The sequence below is a fragment of the Colias eurytheme genome, chromosome 26, assembly GCF_061535395.1.
Source record: "Colias eurytheme isolate Ceu_HAF_F1 chromosome 26, ilColEury1 Martin Lab GWU primary, whole genome shotgun sequence".
NCBI lineage: Eukaryota > Metazoa > Arthropoda > Insecta > Lepidoptera > Pieridae > Colias > Colias eurytheme.
This window is the reverse complement of record NC_143005.1, coordinates 8907899-8923825: the sequence shown is the minus strand read 5'-3', so window position 1 is coordinate 8923825 and position 15927 is coordinate 8907899. Positions and strand designations below refer to the sequence as shown.

The following is a 15927-nucleotide window of genomic DNA, read 5'->3' as shown; positions in this document are numbered from 1 at the left end:
ATCTGGAGTACCCGTCTGTCGTGAATATACTGATAAAAGTCTTATAGAAAATCTAGGAGAAAAAATTAAAGCAAATAAGGAATGCATCAGAACAATCCGTAGGCTTCCCGGCCGTCCACAGCGGCCGAGTGTCATTCTAGTAGAATTAAAATCTCAAAGTGATCGTGATAATTGGATTTCGGCAGGAAGAGATTCTAAATTAAAAGTAAGTGACCTGAATATCCGTGGTTCAACCGACAATCCCGACAACCCTATCTACTTTCGAGAAGCTTTAACCTCCCAGACCAAAACTTTATTATATAACGCTAAGCAACGTCTACGGGAATCCTACAAATATATCTGGTGCAAAGAAGGACGTATCCTCGCACGTAAGTCTGATAATTGTAAAGTGTCCGTTATTCGATGTGTAAATGATATTGATAGTCTGCTGAATGATAAGTAATTAAACTAATACCTAACGGTTTTATTATGTAGTGTCTAAAATTATGTATACAAAAATGTCCTTTTCTCACACTCTTAAATCACGTAATATAAGAGAGGTCACTGAATTATTAAACTGTACAGATTTAAATTATTACCTCAAAAACTTACCGTCTGGCAATTTACAATTATTTTGCATACATGTAAACATTCGTTCAATGCTTAAGAACTTTCCTAAGCTGCTGCAAATCATCTCATGTACAAAACATGCCCTCGACATCGTTGTGGTTACGGAAGCTAACATTTCTGAAGATATTTGTCATTTATATAGCTTACCGGACTATACAATGCACACACAACTTAGAAAAAATAAAAGGGGTGGTGGAATAATTTTATATATAAAAAAGCATTTAAAATTTACACGTTTCAACAGTAAATATAGTTCTTTTGAAAATATTTGTGGTAAAATAAAAAACAATCAGCAGTGTTTTTCCTTGTGTGCACTGTATAGACCGCCGTCTAGTTGTAAAACGTTATTTATCACAGAATTGAACAATCTGCTAGCCGAGGTAAACAATATAAGTACTTTTAATTCACTTTTTTTACTAGGTGACATGAATATAGATTTAAAAACCACAACAATGCAAAAAAGCCGCTATGTAAATTTGTTAGCTGGGTATGGGTTGATGTGCGGTATATCAGATTATACGCGTATTGAAATGAGACAAAAACTAATAACTAAATCCTGCATCGACCACATCTTTATACGAACATACACATCTGACCCGTACACAGCCGCTATTGATACTGTGCTTGCCGATCACCGCGTTGTCGTACTTGCATGCATCGACACAACACCAACAGCATGTCATATACAGCGTGCTCCAACAAATAAAATTAAACAAGTGTTGGATTATAATATATTAAATAATGAATTAAATTCTATTGACTTCTCACCAACAAACACAATGAATAATTCTAATAACATATTTGAATATATAACACAACAATTTCATAAAGCGTATAAAAAATCTACATTAAATAAAATAATACCACGAAAATTCATTCAACGAGAACCATGGATAAATACTAATTTAATAAAATTATGTGAAAAAAGAGACAAGCTTTTTAAGGAATGGAGACAGGATGAAACTAACGCACAGCTGAGACTACTGTATAATCAAACTCGTAACAAGACTAATAAAGCTCTTGAAACTGCCCGGAATCAATTCTATAGTAACAAAATAAAGGAAAATGATGGCGATCCTAGAAAGTTGTGGCAAGTTATTAATAGTATCTGTGGAAACAAAACCCGAACAATCGACACACAAATCGTACGTGCTTTCACTCCACTAAACTGTAAAGAAATCGCGGAAAAATTCGCATTGGAATTTAAAAATTCAATTAAAAACATAATGCCAAATTGCAAAATTGACTTAGTTCTTAAGAGATACAGTAGGCCGGTGGATGTTAGTATGCGATTTCAGCCAACCACTCACAAACAAGTACAACATATCATTAAAAACTTACATAATAACAAGGCTCCAGGCATGGATAAAATAAGGGCGATCGATATTAAGTCTATAAGTGATAAAATATCTGCCGTAATAGTCAATCTCATAAATACCTCAGTTCGGACTGGTAGATATCCGGATGCACTGAAGACTGGCTGCATAAGACCGGTTTTCAAAAAAGGTGAAAAAAATGATTGTCAGAACTATCGTCCAATTACCTTACTTTCCTGCATTAATAAAATTGCAGAAAAAGTAATAAGCAACCAAATTCACTCTTTTCTAAGGAAAAATGATATTCTTTCTCCGCATCAATATGGTTTTCAATCCGGCAAAAGCACTACGGCACTTCTATCAAACTTTACTGACGAGGTTAATACTTACCTTAATGATAAAAAGCACGTACTCGCCCTTTTCATAGACTTCTCGCGTGCTTTTGATACGCTAGACCATCGCAAACTCGTTGACCAACTCGACTATTGCGGAATAAGGGGCAATCTCCTTGAGTGGTGTAAAGACTATTTGCATGGACGGAAATCTTGCGTCAGAATAGAAAACAGTCTCAGCGAAATGAGCAGCGTTGAAGTGGGTACAGCTCAGGGATCGGTGATGGGGCCGTTGCACTTTTTAACTTATGTCAACAATATGAGTGACCACCTCAGTCATTGTAAAATGTTTCAGTACGCTGATGATACCTGTATCCTTATAAACCATGAGAATGCAAATTTAGCCCTTAAATTTCTGCAACACGACTTCAACAATATATCTAAGTGGTGTCATAATGCGGGATTAGTCATCAATGCAAGTAAAACTAAATTATTGTACATCAAGTCTCCATATATGAAACAAGTTGACTTGCCGCAGCTTATCTGCCATTGTCACTCATGCTTGCATAACCAATGCTCACGATCGTGCTCTAACTGTAGTCAGATCGAACTTGTGAATCATTACAAATATTTGGGACTAATCATAGATCATAATTTCAACTGGGGCAAACAAATTGAAGCCGTATGTGACAAACTCCGCGCATTCGCAGCTAAAATATATGCAATAGGGAACAGACTAACATACAAGGTAAAATTATTACTATACAACACTTTAGTCGATTCGATTATATCCTACGGCCTTAGTAGCTATGGCAGAACGTATAAAACATATTTACAAAATATACTCAACCTTCAAATTCGCATCTTAAAACAAATAGTCCCAACTAGAATAAAAAAGAAATACGAAAACGATATAAGCAAACTTTTTAAGCACTGCAATGTGTTACCAATTTTTGAAAAAGTAGAAGTACATCTCTTAAAAGAACAACTTTTTAATAAAACATTTACTGAAAAAGTTACATCTCACAACCTTGGCACACGAAAAGTAACACAAAATAAATTATGTACTATCAGAGCCAATAACCGCTATGGCGAAAGAAGATGCTCATACATAATTCCACGTTTAATCAACAAATTAGATAATAACATTAAAAATAAAATAAACTGTAAAAATGTTAACCGTCAATTAAAATCATACTATATATCACGTTTATAAAGACTCGGCCAGCACAGTAGGTGATCGCAAATAATTTTTTCCACATTTACCCTATTGTACGTCATATTTTTCTGTTGTATAATTTACTTGCCATCTTAATGTATTTTTCAATGTAATTTCATAATGTTAATGTTATTTTTATATTCAAATTATATTAATCTGTCTAGTATTTGTTTGGCGTCTAGAATGCATGTGCACCACGATCAAATCGTGTCGATTTATGTGGTGTTTCTTCTGTATGCTTAATGTATGTTTATTTTTCTATCAATAAATGGTTAAAAAAAAAAAAAAAAAAAAAATAAAAACTTATCCTTAGGTCTAGACATTTTAAGCGCTTACAATTATTTTCGTCACGTTGTCGGCAAAAAGATGACATCCTATAAAAATTTATACAAAAATGTTACACTCATTTTAATATGGGTCTACTGTTGAAGACTCTGATATTAGGGTCTAATCACTTTGCCGATATCCGCTATAGCTAGTCATATTTTACACAGAATGACCTCACGAAATAGGTCCCATAATAATCGATGACGTCGTAAACATTAAATTTAATTTTTACGAGTCTATGTATGGACTTTTCTGGGGTGTATTTTGATGACTGTTTTTTTGTGGAAATTATTTTTTAATGTTACTTTTATTAGTGTCCAGGTATTAGTTTCGACTTTATTATAGAATAAACACTTTGACTAAAAACAATCTTTTAATAATTAATAAGGATAAAGAATAAACGAATCTCAATGAAAAATAATGTTCAATTATATTCCACCTAAAATCTAAGAAATTTCACTTCCTAATTTTTACTTCAAGCTAGCTCGTATAAAAATATAGGTACCTAAGTATTTTTTTTAATTCGCTAGTCGAATCATCTCCGTCGACGGCTATTTTAAAATTATTATATTTGCCATTAAATTAAAATACATTATTTTGAATCCGGAATTAATTTTGCTATAACTAGAAATATACAGGGAGTCCCACTGTTGGTATACTAAGCTCAAAGGAGGTTATAGTTTTGCATACGCTGAGTACGTAAAAAATACTTATAAAATTCCAAACGCATTTTTTTTTCAAATAGATGAATTTTTAAAACTCTATATTGTACACCCATAACAAGCAACCCGCCCAACTTTGCCACCCGCACGTGAGCTATCGTTTAAGATTATGTTTTCATAGACATAATGCTCACATTATAGAAAAGGTATATGCCGGCTGCGCTAAGCTAAAAAAGAAAACATGAATTTTCAGGAAAAATTTAGCAAAATTTTTTTGGCGTAATTTTGTTGTTTAAGTATTTTTTACGTGATCAGTGTATGCAAAACTACAAGTCCCTTCGCGCTTAGTATACCAATAGTGGGACACCCTGTATATTCACCGCTAGCGCGCTATCAAGCACAGAGCCGACATCCAACTAGTTATAAATAAATCAGATTTTAAAGACAAAACTTAGCGTATGTAACTGATATACTTATAAGACCTACTCCAGAGGATTTAAGTAGGAAGTAGTATGTTGACCCCGATTTTCCTATCAAGCGATGATATGTCAATTAGTCATAATTCCCTATTAACCTAACTCTGTTTTTGGGTCGAGGCGATTAGCCGACGAAAGTTGGCAACTTTGTAGCAACAACATAGTAAATACTTAATTAACTAGTTATTCCCTCCTGTATCGCTCGTTATATAACTGTTTATATACGACTAATAAAAACCCTTATCCAATATTGATCTTCCTTAATGTAATCAAAATGGTATTTTGCTCACGTACATAGCTAAAATATTCTTAAAATGGCAGGTTTGATCGAACTTTTAGGGGTCGCCGTATTAAACACAGCATCTAAATTAACTTCTTACACTAAACATAAACTTTAAAACAACAAGAATACTCATTCATATCACCAACGTCCTACGATTATCGAAATCGAACTACTATTACCGAAACATTCTAATATAAGCGAACCGAACTACTCACTCTCATTGCAAAAATATCACACGATTCAACTACCCTCACTTTCCAAACACATGTCTGTACGTTCAGCAAAAAGTTCCCGCAATCCGACCTCGCCAACAAGCCACGTCATTTATCAGCTCTCGATTAAAACCCGTGCGACGTGACTAAGCGGTTCCCTGAACCCTTAGAACAGCTCCATATAATTACATCCCCTTGTTATTTGTACGTGCTGTTTGAAAGCTAACTTCTGTAAACAATGGAGCCATAGAAATCTCAATTTAATAATATATATATAATTGGTCGGAAATGTTACGATGAAACTATTTTATTAATAAGTTTTTGAAGTATGGATAAATACATTGTATTTACGTCATTTATCAGGGTTCTGGATTAAAACTCAAGCGAAGTGAGTGACTAAGTAGTGAGTAACCTAAGAGCAGCTCCATATAATTACATCACCTTGTTATTGGTACGTGATATTTGAATGCGAACTTTTGTAAACAAAGGAGTTGAGAAATCTATATCTGAATTTAATATGCAATTGTATGGTATACGAGATATAGCTGATTAAAGAAATCTTTGAATGATCAAGATACGATGTATTCCCGCAGTCATGTTAATTAAAGCGTATATAAACGAGCAGAAAAAAAAAACAATTAAAAATACTGAAATTCACAAAATAATAGCGATAATAAGACAAGTACAGTTTGCGAGAGAAATCGAAAAAGATTTTTCGTGTAACTTTATATAAAAATTTAATGAGCGTTGCAGTAGCACTGCTTGTAAAAGAATATAACAATTAACTTGAAAATGCAGACGCAAAATAAAATATAAAGTAATTGAAAGTGTCTAGAAAATATAGAATATAGCAAGGATAAATGTTGGCAATAAAGAAGACGCATAAAACATAAATGCAGACAATAGAAATTTCAGTTTTATTACATTTAAATCAATATCACGTATGAGTAACCTGGGTCCTATTTCTGTCGAAGCAGATGCTTTCGGCGTGCTTTTGATATTGACAAATATTAAAGCAATATGAACTTTAGATCTAGATGATAAGGTAGATATCGGTGTGGCTGGTGTGGTGCTATAAATAATACATATCCCTGATGAATTAGTCTGACGGATATTGGATATGATGTGTAATATAAGTACAGATATTTTGCAGATGAGCCTGAGATTTATGAATGTGTTGATATGAACGGTTTAATCTACAACAAAGACATATTTGAATAGGGGCTTATTATAATTTAGAAGGAGCCTCAGTTCAGTATTAAATAATATTATATAATTAACTTCATGAACGAATGTTTTATTTATGAGAATAAGTTCAAACGTTGTATTTTAAATTACTATTTCTTATGTACATTCGAATCTGTTAAGATCAATAAACGGGTTTCATTATTAAAAATATGTATTAGGCTGAGGAAAATTTACATATAATTATTTTCAGGTAAGAAACCGCATTGCAAGTTTCGTTTTTAATAATCTCTTTTTATTCCAACACATCGTATTCCAAGATATTTCGTACGTAATTTGATTTAAGTGAAAACTTTCATTTAGACTAGAGGACGTCTAGAAAATATGATCAGATATCGCGTCGAGGGAATCAGCTAAATTAGACCGTAAATAAGTGCAGTACTTCTGCGAAATTTCTGGAGACTTTGAATAAGTACCCTTAGCAAATAAAAGCTGTAAATTGATATGACTCTTGAGAAATATAAGCGAAGGGACATATAAATCAGAGAACTTTTCTGACAAATTTAAGTCGCAAGTAGAATTGATTTGTTGATGTTAAATTGGAAGAAGTTCTGTAATCAATTGTGGAAAATTATGGAGATATATCAAAAGACATATGCGAATGTGGAATAGATATATAGGTTTAAAGAAAACACAACGTAGTATATCTGAAAAGTTAATTTAAATATCACCTCCGTGTAGCGAGATAGTAACCAAATAAAAAAGAACATATTGATAGGTGTAATGGTTTACCGCTCATGTAAATTTTCAAGCAACACAGTTCAATTTTCTCCCAAACTGAACTCGGAGCGAAATGCCAAACACACATCTACAAAACAAAACAACTGCACTAAAGCGGGTATTAATTTTCCAATTCTTAATAAACCATTTGAAATTCGAGCATGAACCAATTTGGATATTCCCTGTGACCCGGCAGCGTGAAATGGGAAAACTGCAGTCGCCTTAAGCCAAATCTTATGCACACTCGTACCACATAATTTAGCCACTTTCCAAACTCAGCTGAATTTAGAGCATATTTCGATGCATGCAGTTTATTCGAAGAGATTTAGGACTAGATGCTACTTCTTTATTAAAAGAAATGGAACAGAATTTCCCTTTTTGTATTATTTTTTGACAGAAATACATTTATTACAGGCCCATTTGCAAGAGACGGAAAAATATTCATACACAGAGAAGTAAAAACACACGAAGTGAAGATAAAACTAGTTTTCTTTAAATGTCATGGGTTTAAAACTAGTACAGATAATTCATAGTAATTATAACTAATTTGTAGTGAGTTATACATATGAAATATAGCAGTAGCAATAGTAATTTACTGGAAAAGAAAAGTTTTGTTATTGAATGTTTTAAGAACACGGCTGTTGTTGACAATTAACTAATTACGACTATAGCTCGGAATTGGGGTAATACGAAGGCAATACATTTTTTATATACCTAGGTTTTTACTTATTTACAGATCTAATTACAATGAACTGTTCAAGTTACAGAACTAATTACACTGAAGTTCCGACGGTCTTTTTGGGGTATAATATAGATTCGTGTCATTGTCTTTACGATCAAATAGGTGATCGACAGTTGCACTATGTTAGACTCACTTATACGCTCATGCATTAACCGACGATTAAGCGACGAGAATTGGCAAGATACACAATAAGACTATAGGGCACATTAAGAAAGTCAATGGTCTAGTCTAGCGTATCTAAATCCATATTAATACTTAATCCCAGCCCGCGTCTGAAATATGAGTTTGTTGACCAAATTTGGAATTCTAGAGTGCATAATATATCATTCTATTCAGCCCGTGATTTATTACAAAAATAGCCTTTGAACTTTGATTGATAGATTTATTTATAGTTTTTTGTTAGAACGTATCGCAGAGGCGGTTTTGCGAAATCAACTTGCAGTTGCGACTCGCATGACTTGTTGAAAAATAAACAAATATTCATGGATTCTGACCAATGCGTCAAAGAGGGATATATCCACGACTGTATTCATGTGTGACGAACAGTTTTTTTAGACTCTTTATGATTACACTGATTTTTAGTTAGTTTCTTTATGGTTACACAGATTTTTTTGAAGATTTAGGGCCGATTTTTCAATCCATGGTTAAAACTTATCCGCCCAATAAATCATTACACGATAATATTAAAATGTCACCCGTAAACTGTCAAAGACGAGCAAAGAATACATTTTTGAAATAGTAGTGTAATACGTTATTCGACGAATAAGTATTAACCAAGGATTAAAAAAACAAGCCCTAATTAAAATATACATATTTCGGATACATCGTTAAGTCTTAAGTTTAAGTCCCCACTTTGTCCAAGGGTTAGCATGTGACTTGAAAAACCAACAGAAAATCTGTCACTAAACTGTTGAAGCATGAAGCAAACCTTATTGACCGATATATCCATCAGACTGTCACCGCTCTGCAGCGTCACTTGTACAATATATACCGAATATTTTTCCCTAGAATCATATAATATGAGTATACACCTACGGCTTTTTGGATAATATTTTGAGCGGATAAAGGAATAATGGTGATATATTGCCGTGTTAGCAACCAGCCTACAATGTAGAGTTTTGTATTAAAGCATTTTGCTTCAATAAAAATGGTTATTTCATCAGAATAATGAGTTTTATTGAAATATATTGTCTCGGTAAAGCTATACAGCTAAGCCTTATGTTTTATTGCTTTTATATACAGTAATTTGTCTTGCTGGACGATTATCAACCAAAATGTATACTTTTAAAGTCCTAATTCCAAGAACACAAAGCGGTCACCGATCCATTACTGACCGCGCCTGAGTCTGTTTAACTTACAAATCGTATTGTTTCCACCTTTGAGTTATTAACTTTTCGTTACTAACATTTGGTTTAGGTACCATACCAAAATAGATTGTAATTAAAATAAACAAAGGCATATTATTTTTTTAATACGCGGGTTGCATTATCATGCTTACCAAAATTTTGCAAGGCATGTAATTTTAATATTATCAAAACGCCTCTCGTAGCACGCTCGAATGCGCTGTTCTTGCATTATTTTAGTCAAATTTGTACCACAAGTGCTTAGTAACTGAATATATGAACTTTGAAATATTGTGTACGCTCCATATTTATATAGGCAACATTTGGCGAAGTGCCGGCACCGCTGTTTTTGTGTACAAATCACTGTTTTTATTGATGAATGCATATTTAGTTTGTGTATGGAAATCATTGAAAAAGCAAGTTATTTTTTAGTGTTTGTTTATTTTTGTGAACATTAAAAGTGTGTTCGTTAAAATTGTCGATTAAAATTAAATGGATACAATTTATTATTTATTTGAAATGTTTACTTGTAACAATACACCTATTATTTGATTTTATATCAAACCACACAAAGTTGTTTTACGCAGCGGGCACTGAATTTAAAACGACGTCATGAAAGTATTTATCTTTTTATACAACTAGCTGTGCCCGGGGTTTTGCCCGCATTGCTCCGCCCCTGTTGGTCTTAGCGCGACGATAAAATAATATAACCTATAGCCTTCCTCGATAAATGGGCTATCTAACACTGAAAGAATTTTTCAAATCGGACCAGTAGTTCCTGAGATTAGCACGTTCAAACAAACAAAATCTTCAGCTTTATAATATTAAGTATAGTTTTACTCTAACCAATTTCCTACTACATAGTAAATACTATAAAAACGAATATTAAATGGTACTGCAGACTCAATCGAATCAATACTTCAATAATAAATTCACTTAAAAGTGCTCCAAGGAAAAACGGAATATTCAATAAATGACTATTGCTCTATAAAGTCGACAACTAAATCCACTCGTGAGTCGATTACATTCAATATTCAGGACTAGAATACTATAAAAAATTCTTAATACAGTTATTTTTAAGTTGGTCTAGGAAAATACGTAAATTGTAGGATTTTTTATTGTTGTAAATTGTAAAGCATATTTATGTATACAATTACAATAGATGATTATGCATAGCTTCTATCGCGGGCCTTGAGCGCGGGGACCGAATCCAGAAATTCCGTAACGAAAAAACCTCACGCTCCTCACTCCGACGGGCGCGGAAGTGTGGCTTGAAGGCATAGCATGCAATAGCTTTACCGCGGCAGTCCCCGAGTGCCACACGTTTTTTTTTTATTTTTTCATTAGTTGCCTCTGCAGTGTAAACGGCTTGACCGATTTCAGCAAAACATTTATGAATGAATGAATGAATGAAAAATACTTTATTGTACACCTTATAGAATACATTTTACAAACTTAAAAATATAATATAGCAATGTACAGTAGGCGGCCTTATCGCTGGCAGCGATCTCTACCAGGCAACCCAGAAAAGACGAGGAAAATAGATGAGTCAATAACATGGTGGTGCAAAATAAATAAAAGTGCCAGAATAATATTTTATTATATATATACTATACTATACCTACATATATGCATCTTACATTATCATATACATACACAAATAATAATATTATATATATACACATATTAGATAATATATAAGAATACATACTTAAATATATACAAGCATACACACATACATACATATTATATACATACATACATATTTTATAAGCACATATTATAAATAAATCGTCAGAGTTAATACCTAGCCTGTGACAGAGTTAAATAATAGTTTTTAACTTTCTTTTTGAAAATAAAAATCGATTGAGCTCGTTTTATTTCTTCAGGTAAAGAATTCCATAGGTTAATAACGGTGACAGTGTAGGAGGAATGGAAGAAGTTGGAACGGTGAGAAGGAATACTTAAGGTTAAAAGATTGGAGGAACGGAGAGTGAGGGAATGCTCGTTGAGGAATTTGAAATTGTCTTTAAGATAGGAAGGGGTCTTAGGATCAAACAAAATACCGTATAACGAATGCAACATATGAGCATACCGGCGAAAACGTATAGGAAGCCATTCAAGTTTTTTGCGGAATTCGGAAACATGGTCGTATTTCCGGAGACCAAATACGAACCGAATGCAAAGATTTTGAAGGCGGTCTAGAGAATCGAGTTGTAACTCGGTTAAATCGGGGTAACAGGAGTCGGCGTAGTCAAGGATGGGAAAGAGTAAGGTCTCTGCAAGCGAAATCCTAGTAGGTATGGGCAGGAAATTGCGCAGCCTGCGTATCGATCCTGCAGCGCCAAACAACTTCTTACGCACAACTTCAAGTTGCACCTTCCAGGTCATATTTGTGTCAAAATGAATGCCAAGATTTTTGACAGAGTTACTGAAAGGTATCATAGTTCCATCCAGAGTTATCTTCGGAACGATGCTCCAGTCTATCTTATTTGTCAGTTTAGAGCTGCCAATAATTATAGTTTGCGTTTTTGCTGGGTTTACTAACAGGCCAAAGTTATTAGACCACTGAGTGATTTTAGCCAAATCGTTATTAACCTGCTCAATAGCTTCTGGAAGTTGAGGAAGTGAAGCATGAGTATAGATCTGCAAGTCATCTGCATACATATGGTAGGGAGAAGATAAATTGTCTGAAATAGAATTGATAAAAATAGAAAAAAGGATTGGAGACAACACGCTACCTTGAGGAACGCCGATAGAGATATTACACCATGATGACAAGTGATCGTCAATTTTGATCCTCTGTCGACGCCCCTGGAGATAACTCCGAAACCATTCAATTACTGCTGGAGATATGTTAAGAGAACCAAGCAAACTCAGTAATATGTCATGATCGACGGTATTAAATGCGTTACTGAAATCTAATAGTGTGAGTACAGTGAGTTGCTTGTGATCCATTGCATAACGAATATCATCAGTAATTTTAATTAGAGCAGAAGTCGTGCTATGACCGGGACGGAATCCGGATTGGAAAGGATTAAACAAGTTATGTTTATTTAAAAATGAACATAATTGTTGTTGGACAAGTCGTTCAAGGATTTTAGAAAGGAAGGGTAGGACACAGATGGGACGAAAATCGGAAAACATGGATGGATTGGCTTTTTTAGGTAGAGGAATAACAAATGCTTCTTTCCAGGCCATAGGAAACTTGTGAGAGGATAAGGATACATTGAGAATATGAGTTAACACAGGAGCAATAATATCAAGGATTGGAATAATCATATCACGACCAATGCTGTCATTACCGACGGCTTTCGATGAAATAGACATAATGTTCTTCTTAACATCACAGACAGTAAATTGTTTGAAATAAAACGGAGGAAAATTTATATAATATGATTAGATTCATCATAATTGTAAGTACTAATACTACTATTTATTACTATTAGAAATACACAAATTAAATAATAAATACCTTATGGATTATGAGGCAGATGCATCTCACATCTGTTGCACTGATAGACTCTCTTTACGGGCAAGTAGTCAGCTCTATGCTCTACCAGATCTCGGTTTACTGAAGATCCCTGTAAAAGATAAACAATATTAAATCATCTTTATTTTAAAAGAAATACCTAAATACATTTTTTACTTAACTTGTGACCTGTGAGAGAGTCATATGTCCTTTTTATATTTTTATGCATGTTACCAACATGGGAAAAATCACCCTTCCACTGACAATATAACTATCCTTATTATAACACTAGTGGTCCGCCCCGGCTTCGCCCGTGGTACCTACATGTTTAAACTATCCTATCTCTCAAGTTGGATCGAACTGCACATGGTGTGCGAATTTTATAATAATCGGTTAAGTGGTTTAGGAGTCCATTGAGGACAAACATTGTGACACGAGATTTATACATATATATTAAGATTATTACTTATGTTATAACAAGGACATAGTACTCATGAAATTATTGTCATGTAGAGGATATTTGATTTCGTATTATATTGACTCGTATTACATTGGTTATCCATATAATACGAAATCAAATATCCTCTGAGTCAATGACAGAAATTGTAAATTAGGTTTTTTTAATAATGAACTACGTAATAAAACACCCTGTACATAAAAACCAGTGCAAACCGGTCCAATATACTGAACAACTCTAAATAGCGTATCGGTCACACCTCAAGCTAGGACGTGTGCTCAGGTGTCAGGTTACCTAATATGGCTCGTATGACCTAGATACAGACCGTATATTCAACATTTTGGCCTCTGATATTCCGATGGTAAATGAAACGCATCGTGGTGACGCTTCTGATTTAGATGAATGAAAATTATTGTATTTATTGTTATGTGAAAATGCAAAGCCAAATAATATTAACAAGTGTTTTAGTAAATTACCTAATCAGTCCTCTATTACGTGTAATTAAAATGTATACAGTATCTATTATTAGTTATTAATTATTCGACATTTAGTGAATAAATACCGGAAGCGAAAGATGACACTATTTTACGAAGATGATACGAGCAAGTAGATGTATACATTTCTTTAAATAAACAAATACATATAATGACAATAATGTCTACATGCAACCATTAGGTATAAGGAGTAACTAGCTCACGCTCACGGCTTCGTTTACCATTTCACTTTTCATACCGTATGTTCAGAAATATACCCGCTACCACGTTATTCATACAAATATTGTCACTACACATAATGTTACATGTACTCTAAACTACGCTCTAACTCAATTTCCGCACCATTTTGATATTACGCCAAAATACCACTTTGTCTTCTTTGTACTAGAAATGCGTCAGAAATATCTGAATACGACTCCAGTCAACGCCTCTGGCTGCAATATCCGACACCTCAATCATTTGATGGCACGTGACATCAATAGCTATGTACTTGATTTAGTATATGGGTATTCGTGGTATACGATGAAATGTAGTCGGGAACGTAAATAAATATAGTTAAAAACTACTAAACACTTTAATGAGATGATATTATTTGTATCATTTTATAAGTGTACCCACAGAATTTTATATTTTAATTTTATAGCATTAAAATACTTAATAAATATACTTTTTGCAAAGAATATAAAAAATGGATCACGGTGAATAACGCGGCCGCGGGTTCGAATTCCACCTCGTGATCGATTGTTTTTTCTTATAAAATTTATAATTGTACCTACAGCTTTAATTCAAACGAATTAAGCTTGAATTAAAATTGTCCGTCTAAAGTGGGTAAAAATTGAGTCAAATTGAGTAGGTTACATAAAGATATACGAACATACAGATGAAGCTAATTTAAGCCTATTAAAAAAAGAGATTATCAACGATTTTGCAAACCTCTATCATTAAAAGGTTATTTTTAATACTGACAAAGAATTTTTTGTTAATAATTTAGAATTTTCTTTTGTATTTTTAAAGAATGCACATAAAAGAACCTGAACTACCTTTTAGATATAACCCTGAAAGGCTACAACTTCCCAGTATTGGCTAAACTTTAAAATAAATCTGTTTTAATGAAACACTTTTTCTTATTACAAAAGCCTTTTTTGTATTAATATTTTTTCTGTTTTTTTCAGCGGATCATCGTAATGAGAGTATCAACCGAAAATTATAGAAAAAGTCAGTATTTTAAGAAGTAACTTGGCATAAATTACTTGGTAGAGAAATCTTAAAAAATATTTTAAAAATATAATTCCTACAACATGAAAGTATATTTCACAAAGATAATTTCTACTTCCTTGTGCTTGATCAAAACTACCCTCAAAATTAGTCTAGCCAATTTGCCACAAAGTTACAAAGGCAATTATTACCTTGCACCTGGGCAGACTTGAAGCCCACAAAATGCAAGGTAAATGCATTCACAAAGGTTCTTTGATCGTATTATTGAACATTTCCACCCAAATCTACAAAAGCGATTTTCTTAAATATATACTAATATTAGTAGGTAATTAGTCGATTTATTTTTCTTATTAGGATTCTTAGTAGGATTGTATCGATTTAAAAATTATTAAAAATTACCTTATCTATAACTAAGCACCCGATACTTTCTTTCTTTAATAAGGAGCAATTGCAAATAAGTCATATATTATATTGAGGTGTGGTTTCATGTTAAAATGTAAAATTAATCATTAAATTTTCTAAATTTTGCCACAACATTTTTTATATATCACACTCAAACAATTATCAACTTCTTATAGGCGGAATAACCGATACATTTCCGAAAACCTCACCGCCTCCTGGCCTATAAAATATGCTAAGCTTTTCGACATCCAAACATCTAACTATTTAAACACACCCGCTCCGTAACACAGTACGTGTCCCCAATCCGACCGAGTCACTTTCCGAAGATAAAACTCCGCGACGGGTCTCCAATCTGGGCTTAGTCGAACTAGAGGCTGTAGTCCGAGAGCTAGAGAAGTTTT

General features: G+C 33.4%; 1 protein-coding gene across 1 annotated transcript in view; it reads right to left on the bottom strand.

The window, feature by feature from the left end:
* kek5 (leucine-rich repeat, immunoglobulin-like domain-containing kekkon 5 protein) overlaps window positions 1-15927 on the bottom strand; it is a 215680-nt gene that overhangs the window by 25114 nt on the left and 174639 nt on the right. Inside the window, exon 3 of the mRNA XM_090116937.1 lies at window positions 12962-13070. The gene's annotated coding sequence lies outside the window, so the exon portion shown is untranslated. The remainder of the gene's footprint in view (window positions 1-12961; window positions 13071-15927) is intronic.